The following is a 9,940-nucleotide window of genomic DNA, read 5'->3' on the forward strand; positions in this document are numbered from 1 at the left end:
CATTCAGACGGCAACCACCAATGACAACTACACAAAAAGACAAATCTGTGTTGCAATCCAGCACAATTCTCCACAGTAAGGTCATTTAGAAATACGGGGGGCAGGCTTAAAATGTAGAAAAATGGACGTGATTTTTTTTTTTTCTATGGCTGTTGGAACCTGCGGCTTAAATTATGGCGAGGCTCGTATAAAAACACAGTTTAGTTTAGGTCCTAGATTTGAGCATGCAGCTTTTAATGAGGTTTCCTCCGGCTGTTGTTTTTGGACTGTGTACGTTATTGGCACCTTAGCTTGGCCGATCAAGGCCATGGCCTTTGGCCTTGATGCTAAGTCCTTAGCTTGGCCTTTTGTGTACTTTCTATGAAGTCACTATCTTTGATTTTTGCATTTCGGAGATGGAATATGAGCTTGCTCTGTCCACTCCACGCATCGGCCCGGTATTGCAGTACCTCCGGGAACGGTGCATTCGCAATGATCGCAGCAAGGCTTTAGGGCTAGGACCTTAGCTTGGCCTTTTGGCTGAGAGTAAGAGTCCCGGCTCCTAGGCTTTGTAGCGTATTATGAACTGACCGATAACGGATAATGGATAATGAATAACGAAGATAGATCAATAACCCTTAAAAAAACCCTCAACATTCAAACTAGGAAAGTAACCCCAGTTATCTGTAGCTGTAACCCAGAACATACCCTGACGTTAATTTTCTGTGATAGTGACATCAAGACACCAGATTAAATGTGCCCCCGTGTGTTTGTTTCAAATGGCTTCGTGGATGTTTGAATAGCCTTGAATAGTACAAATGATTCAATAATTTCTTATGTTTTGGGTCGTTCACAGTGTCTTTCACAAATCAAAGCTTTAATTGAGCTTGCTGTGGTATTCTTCTAATGATAACTTACACCTTGACATTTCAAACTCGGAACAAAACGACAGTTATCTGTAGCTGTAACCAACTACATATCTTGAAGTTAATTTTATGTGATAGTTCCATAAATTCACCAAATTAAATGTGCCTCAGTGTATTTGTTCAAAGTGGCCTCATGGATGTTTTATCCAGAAATAAAATAAAATACTGTTCTTGTCATTTTTCATTCTCACAACCTTGCACCAATGTGCTGTGTAATTAGAGCCCTCGGTTTCAAGTCAAAGCCGTATAGGGCATCCGTCTTCGTAGAGCACCTCTGTCTTTCCGTGTCTCTTCCTACCTGTTTGGGATTTGGGAGGATGCAGTTTGTCATTTGGCCAGTGAGACAGATACTGAGAGTTTTGCCTGTGACTTATTTGAGCTAATGGTCCAGAACATTGTGAGCACCGTCACACCCAGAAGCAATTTCGTAAGCGCACTGGGCCGCTGCAAATGGCCCATGGTACACCTCCGTGGTCAGCACACTTGCCTAGCCCACAAATGCACAAGTTCATAGTCAAACCTTTCTCACACTTCCCATGTATCTTGGATTGCAGAATGATCGTGATAAATACCCCACAAAAATGCCAGACATTGTATAATCCATAAAGTTTTGTAGCGTTATAACAATAGGGTGACAGAAAATGTAAACAGTAAATATAAAAGGAACACTTTTTTAGTATAAAATAGTTGTTGGGAAGATACATCAAGGATGCCCGAAAAAACCCTAAAATCTGTTTACATTACCATTTTGAAGTAAGTAGTGTAGTCTTAGCATTTAGCCTATTACCATTGACGCGCAGTCAGGGAGGGAGATGGAGTTGGGATTACCATGAATACAATGAGTATGTAACATATTACTGAGCACATGCAGATACAGAGTGAGGCAATCAATTATCTTCCTTAAAGGCAGAGGTCAATAGCGATACCAAGGATTCTGATTTTTGAGAGTATTAACAATATAACAGTAAATTAAAACATCCAGTATTTCTTTTTTTCATTTGCAAGGACTTTTTATCATAATGGATGATTCCCTATCTATTTATGTTTTTATTCAAAAGAAACAACATGCAGAGTGAGGCACGCAATTCTCTTGCCTCATGACAGAGGGCGATTGCATTACCAAGGATTCTGATTTGGCGCGCACGTCAGCCCCAAACAATATAATTAGTGACAGTATTGCCACAGTAACAGTATTTCAAGCAATCAAGTATTTGTTTCCTTGTTGCATGGACCAATAAAATGATGGATACAAAGTAGGTCAATGTATTGGAAATCTGACTGTGTCTCACCAGACAGACCTCACCACATGTCTCTGGTTTTAGCATCCATACAAACATGTATTTAAAAGTACCATAACTTTAAATAATGAACTTCAAAACTGTTTACTCTCAATATTTTGTGCCTATTTCCATATATTTTGACCTGACAAATACCAATTAAAACTCAAGTGCATGTTTCGACTATGTTTATGTCTTTAGGCATAAACTTAGATTAACTTAAATGTATGCTAAAGTTCAAAGATCACATAATTTATGTCTCCCAGTTGGCAAAACATTGAGTCTGTTTAGCCTTGTTAACAAGAGCATCCTACTAAATGTGTCTATTCAATTGATGAGAAAATATAATTAACGAGGATTGTTTAAAAAACACTACAGGGTATGTCGTTGCAATGGTCAGATCAGAGTCCAGTGAAGCCAGCGTGTGCAATGTTAATTGTGTTTTTATTTATTAGCTCATATTTCCTGCAGGCATTTAGACTAACGAGGTTTCAGAGGGACTTGGCTGAGCTTTATGTGCCCTGCTATTGATTTTACTGAGCGTTGGCCATGGTAAAGACAATACTCTCCACTTCATTGCTTGGAAGAAATTAGTACATCCTGGCCTATGTGTGTGGGGGTGATTGGCAGCAAAGCACCGAAAGTAAATGGCACATTCAAGAGAGTCTGCAAGTAATTGAAAAATGAAACTGTTACAAGCAAAACAATTATACTTACTTTGCTCCCATGTGGCACTGTCTTAAAACTCATTTGTTCGGAATGAAATCTAACTAATACCAGTATTACCGTTATGTAAAACCCATAACGGGTTCTGAGGTTGTGGGACAGGTAAGCAAATAGCCTTCCCCTGGTATGCAATACCATTTTCCACCACCAGAGGCAAGATTTTACCCAGGTCCTAGCCAGAAACAAAAAGAGAAATAAGAATGCAATTGCCAGAGGCAGAGGTGGATTGAATTTGTTTTTGAAAATGGACTTCTGCAAAGGAGATCACATAGGTTGGCAGTTTGTATTTTGAATATTATTGCATAATAATGTCCATTGTTTTGACGATTATGAACTTTTTTCCTCACCGTCGGTTTTGACGTATCATGGTGCTGTTCTTTGATATCCCACTACCTTTACAGGTGAACTCCTTTTGTAAGACTTTGTAAGTCTTGGCTCTCCCATTCTCTTCTTAACTTTAAACTTACCACTACAGAAATCAGTATATACCAACAAAAAGAATCTTAGAAGACTATTTGCCCCATTCAAGGTAGGTCCCAGTGTGGTGGAAGATCCAAGCATGCAAGAAACCTATATCAATAGGGTATAGGCCCTAACAGGGGGGCATCTCCTCACACTCCCCAAACCAAACAAGTCCCGGAGGGCCCGCTAGTACCAGGGCATGCCCTTCCTACCCCCTGACACCAGCGCCTACCGGAGAACTGGAGTAATGCCACTGGAATGACCAGCTGCCCCTAGCCTAGCACTGTGGAACAGAACCGGAGCGAATCCCCCAACCACCCCATTCTGAACACCACAAGTTTATCCATCCCTATAGATTGTAAGTCAGGTTAGTCAAACTCATTTTAACTCGGGGGCCACATAGTAGGAATACCATCCTCACGGGGTTTGGACTAGTAAATTGATGACACAAAAAGTTAGCCTTTGGTTGCAGAGTGGGGAATGCTTGGAAGGCTAAGTGTTACATTATAATAACGATTCAGCTTTGATTAAAAAGTGATTATTGTTTGTTTTTTTTCTTCAAAATATGTTTTTCTTTCCCTAACATATATCCTGGTGTAATGTTTCTGTTTTGCAGGGGTTAGCGCCATTCGCCTAACACACAAAAGGTCTGTGGTTCAAGACCGGGTGAAAACATCTGTTGGCCTGGAGAGGGATGGGCACTGCCAGGCTGTATTTGCCCAAGTCACTCCGCAAAAAATGGTGCCCCTAGAACCTCAATGTTCAAGGGATCCAACTAACCACCCAACCAACTAAACAACCAACCAACCAACCAACCAACCAAAAAAAGCAAATAACTATTGAAAAAAAACACCCACTGAAGTTTATGTATCTCGAGGAAATTCATGATAGCAAAGTAGCACTCATTCAAATTATTGATGTATTCTTTTAAAATGTATTTCAGGTTTTAGTTTATTTTTTTATAAACATGCTTACCTGATTATGAGAACCTTACTGCAAGATTTTATACCTGTTACAAGAAGGAGCTAGAGCTTCTTTAAACTTCTGAAAACCCTCCAGGTGCCATTTTCTTTTAATTTTGTGTTTTCTGTATTGCCCTAAACAGCTTGTCGATAACTTTTATTTAAGTAAAATAACTTCGGGTTGGGTTTCCTCAATGTTCTGGTTGATGGTTGATTAGTCAAAAAATTCAGCAACAGGAGGTGTTTTGCCAGTGGAGCCTGGCTTTGACATACTGTGAACATATTAAAAAATACAGGTCATGGTTTGTCTGATTTTTCTGTATGTCCGTGCTTCTGACAAGCCACAAATGTGCACAACTTGTACACCTGCAGCATTAAAGCACACACTCGGATCAATGAAGACACAAATATGTTACTTTGTAGATGGTGGTGAATGACATTTATTTCACGTCAAAATGAAATGCTGTCACAAAGTCTATTTAAAAATACAAACCTCGATCCAAGTCAGACCATTCCCTGCATGTAAATGTTCTAGCTGATGTTGGGTACCCCAGGGCGGAATCATGCATCTACAATTCCATGAACTTCACGTCAATTTTAAGTCCATGTCGAAGCAAGCTGCAGATAATCTTTACAACCAACAGAAGAGAAAAAAATATATTGTTTGATGGTATAAAGTTTTGTAAGGGCAGGGTTAGGTTACTTTCATTATTTACCTTCTTTCTATGTAAGAATGTTTTCTGTATGCCTTCACAATGGTGTTTACTGCTCCGAACAAACGTGCAGGCGATTCTTTGGAATGCTAGAATGAACTGTTTCTCCTGAGATATATGCCCTTGCAAAAACATACAATAATAACATGAAGAAGACAAAAAGAGAAAGCCACACACTGTATGCATGACCCTCAAGCAAATTATTTGGACAAACCAGACAATATGATTCGGGTGAAAAGGTCAGTGGATTAAAAGGGTATAAGAGTGAATTTACTTACGTATCCTTGTGCGTAACAATAGATTTCTGTTTTCTTTTCAAAAATGTACATTTAAGTGGAGGTTCATCTATATTTTTTCCCCCGTCTCTCCGTATCTTAACCCTTAATCTGTAAGTGTAGTGTCTAAACACACAAAAAGAAGCTAGCAGTCCAGTGGGGTACTTGGGTTTTTTGAAGGTCCAGGGTCTACTGTTGGCATTTTATGCGACAGAAGTTGTTTACAGGAATATACTTGAGGAAGAAAACACAAATAAAATGCAAATACATGATAACATATAAATATAGTCCTCCATCAAATTGAGAAGAACCAAGGTTTTCTTCCATTACATTTCCTCGATAGCAACATTTACCCATTATTTTTCCCAGAAAGAAATAATCCCTAACAAGCTTCACATTTTCTACTTTAGACTGATTGTTTGTCTGCAGTTTAGGGTTTATCTTTGTGTGCGTTCTTTTCCCCCTCTCTGGCCCAAAAGGTCATAGTACCTCATCCTGCTGACATTTAGAGCATTCATAATATTCCCTCACATATCAATTTCACCTATTTTCTCATCATTCTCGTTTCCCCCTAGCAGAAAATGGAATCATTTGTGCTTTCAGCAATTTGTTATTGATTGGGAGAGCTCTGGAAATAGAGGGTAGCCATTATGGCAATGCTGCAGCCACGGTTAAATTGAGTTTTAAGCAGGCCTGCAAATGTATCATTTCACGGTCATAACACAAAAAGCTTTTAAATCCATGAACCTCAGGAAAGATCAAATGCCTAAAAATACCAGAATTCCCATCATATTGCGAGCTATTAGGATTCCCGCTGTTTTTCTGTCGAATAGGATGTTATGCGGCGGTGTTTAAGAGAAGCTGCAGTATTGATTGATTCAGCGATTAGCATTGCATCCTTGGGAAATGTGCCATCATGGGGCATTCGATTATTGACTAACGCCAGACATCTTATTTTACCATACACAACATTTCCAGCCTGTAGCCACGTCTCCATGTGTAGCTTTCGGAAATATGAATAAATCTATGCTGGGCCACCTCTTGCATATATACCATAAGCATTTGGACATCTTTTTCTGTAGTTTACATTCTCCATCTCTTGACATGGGCCCCTTAGCCCTTTACTCTCCACCCAAGGGATAGTACATCAGGCATGTGCAGGAGACACGGCAAGAGTGCCTCAGGCAGGGTCTTCACCACATCATCCCAGCATCGGTCCGGTCGGGATACGAAAGGGGAACGATGGGCGTGAAGCACCTCTTTTTGCCGCTCATAAATAATGCTCCTTATTAATAATGAATAAGTAATTACCACCACGGTTTTATTTTTGTTGACCACGGTGCAGAGGGGCTCGTAAATAAGCAGTAACCCTTCTCTCCCTGGGCATATTCCATCTCCTAGCTCCCAAGGGATGGGGGTGTCTGCATTTTATGGGCCGTGAAGTCTCCGCCACCGCCGGCCTCACGATTGGTTCACTGCACGTCCCTGCAACTGTCCAATCCGGCATCTCCCTCAGCTTACTTTCAATTTCAACCTGTCACGTGAATTGGAAGACACTTTTGCAATCCTGGAGAAATACTTGCATCACACTCAGAAGGAACATATTTTATAGTTTGTCCTTTGAACAGCAGTCCTTTAGAACAGTGGTCAGCAACCACCAGGCTGTGGACCTGTAGCGGGCTGTGGGTATGTTAATATCGGGCTGCAAAGAAAAATTAAATAAAAAACATGAACCAGAACTTGAAATGGATTAAAGTAAAATCAGGGAGTTTTGCACAGGTGGGAGCAGTTGCCTGTCAGGCAGTGCAACCGTTACATTAGAAGCAAGGATTCCCGCCCACCAAAGATATAGTGGGGGATAAATCAAGCCAAACTTTTATTCTGGACAAAAGTGCAAGTCTCTCTATGACATTTTGAAGCAAGATTTTTATACCTTTTCGAGGCGTTGTATAGGTCAACAGGAAACCACAACTTCAGTTTTCTGCTTGTCACCGTTTGCACATTTTATGTGTCATCAGTCAATTCTCAAAGTTTCAGTTTGTTTATTTGAGGCGTTGTATAGGTCAACAGGAAACCGCAACTTCAGTTTTCTGTTTGCACCTTGGTCTCGTGGTTACTTGACATCGGGCTAAATTTTGTTCTTTTGCTTAAACTTCCTGACATTAGTTTGAAATTGTAGTTTGTATCAAAAATATCAATTTTTAATAAAATCTGATGTAATCCATGCACAAAAGGTCTACACATGCAAATCTGTGCGTACGCTTACTCTCAAGGAAATGAAGATAAAGGTTATGCGTGTCAAAAAGTACAATTTTGAACCTTCGCTGTATTATATTTAGATACATACGTGTGTGTCTGAATAGTTGAGACGAAGAATACATTTTGACTATAGGCCTGTTTTCTTGCCGGGCCCATAACATCCTTGTTTCACTTTTCTCTAAAGGTTAGCCGTGTGTGTTTAGTTGTTGACCAGTAGTGTGTAAGTGTGAGTTCAGGAAATATGGGTGTGTAGAGAAGGCAAGAGTCAGAATGCCAGACTCCTAATGATCCCTCCAGAGAATGCTTTTCGTGTGCGGTGTTGAAACCCGGACAGGGAAGCGGTTGGAAATTAGCTATCCCGCTCCATAGCCTACTATGAAAGTATGCCTCTGTCACTGGCTCCTCAAGACAATAAGCCAATTAGAAGAAACACATACCAAGACCAGGGCCTGAGTGTGTATGCGCTTGGTGTAAGTGTGCAGGTTAAAGGTGAGACAGACACAAGAACGGTTTTACAGATTTCCTCGGCATGCATTGCCTCCTGGCTGGAATACGGATGGCGATGATTTTCAGGTAATAGTTTGTGGGAAGTAAATTTTCAGTCTACATGTTCCTGCAGCCAACTGTCGAAGGGATGTGAATTTGAAAAGGTTCTGCGTTTGGTCTCCCCTCACAGGCTAATATAAAACTTTGAATACATTAACATTGTTAAAATATATATACAGCCTCCCACTGTAGCTGACTACCATTTATCAAAAAGAGAAGATTTGCGGAAAAGCTCACTCCCATGTTATTTTGTTTGGAATATAAGTCTTTGTTTAAGGCAGTATGATTGCTACTCATTTGGATTTTTTAGCCTCTGGCCGTACTTCTATCCCCCATAAAAACGATATGGTTTAATTTCACTAATGGCCAATATTCAAATATCCGGCTACATTTCTCTAGATATGCTTTTTAAACCAATAGTGTTCATCAAAATCTTAATTTTCACACAACAAATGAACCTTTGGATTAACCTAATTGCATTGAGTTTTTCAATGCAGAGGACCACATTTAGTGCTTGGAAAAAGGCATATTAAACTTGATCAAAGTTTTTATTTGTAAATATATTTGTTTGTATAATTTGTGTGTTTCAAAACCAGTTGGATGAAACTGTCCCTTTATGAACAAATAATGGAACACAACTTATGCAAGTAAATGCAAACGAGAAAAGATAGATTGGCTTATGTTACCTATTTTCCCTATGCATTGCCAAGGTCTATTATCGAACACTTTATCGGCATCCAGGTATTTTTTTTCCCTGAGCAAATTTTTCGAACGAATGAAGCATACGACTCAAAACATTGGACCACCCCTGTACTATAGCATTGGCATATATTATATATGTTTAATGAATACCAAGTTAAGGCCTTCAAATTAATTAAAACCTATTCAAACAACCGTTCAGTTCTGTTGTTCACATGAAATTATATCAACATACTAAATGCAAAAGGTTCACATTTAAAACAAATTAAAATATTGAAAAATAAAAGGCATTTTCAAGTCAGTTCAAGTATGTTTTATGAACGCGAATTGCAGTTTCAGTTGAAGTTTATTAAAATCATTATTTTTTTCCTTTTTTTTTTCTTTTCTATTGTTATTATTATTTTATTTTGTGATTTATTACTGGTAGTTACATTTAAATCGAAATAAAGAGAGCAGACATCAGTTTAATTTAAACTTGCAATGAGAAAAGGAGAGGAATGAATAAAAACCCGTACAATGCAAAATTCCATATATGTTCTAATAGCCCTCCCCTGAGCCGGTTCTTTTCCCAAATCTCCTCGATCCGACCTAAATGGTGGGGAAATCACAGAACAGCAATATTATTGGTCGATAGTGACAATGATTTTAGTAATGCATAATAGACAAAATAACGAACAACAGTGAGGTATAATAGTCGAAATAATGAACTGGCATCCGATGCAAGTTCCTTTGCAGCTTCCCAATATTCAAAAATATAATTAACTCATCAATTAAGAATCTAGTATCACTATTATCAAACTTATCATTAATCAATTCATTATATAAGTTAAAAATGTCTTCAAAAATGAGTCTTGGGGACATATTAATGGTTGAATATTTTAATAAATGTGAGAAACATTTTGGGGACTAGATTTGAAAATGGATTGTAAGAGTATCCAACCAGGGGACACCAAGTTTTTTGAAGATAGGCGTGAATGGCTACCATTTTTATGTACATTTCTAAAACAAGAACTTATGTTACTAGTCAAGACAAGTCATGTTTATTTGTATAGCCCTTAATCACTCTCAAAGGGCCGCACAGACCACATATGATTGCAAACTACAGACTATTGTTAC

General features: G+C 38.9%; 1 pseudogene; it reads left to right on the plus strand.

Annotated features, from left to right (window-relative positions):
- Positions 1–298: 298 nt before the first annotated feature.
- Positions 299–471, plus strand: LOC148348619 (U2 spliceosomal RNA; annotated as a pseudogene).
- Positions 472–9,940: the final 9,469 nt, after the last annotated feature.

This window comes from Urocampus carinirostris, chromosome 18 (genome assembly GCF_059441175.1).
Source record: "Urocampus carinirostris isolate Australia breed hairy pipefish chromosome 18, RoL_Ucar_1.0, whole genome shotgun sequence".
Lineage (NCBI taxonomy): Eukaryota > Metazoa > Chordata > Actinopteri > Syngnathiformes > Syngnathidae > Urocampus > Urocampus carinirostris.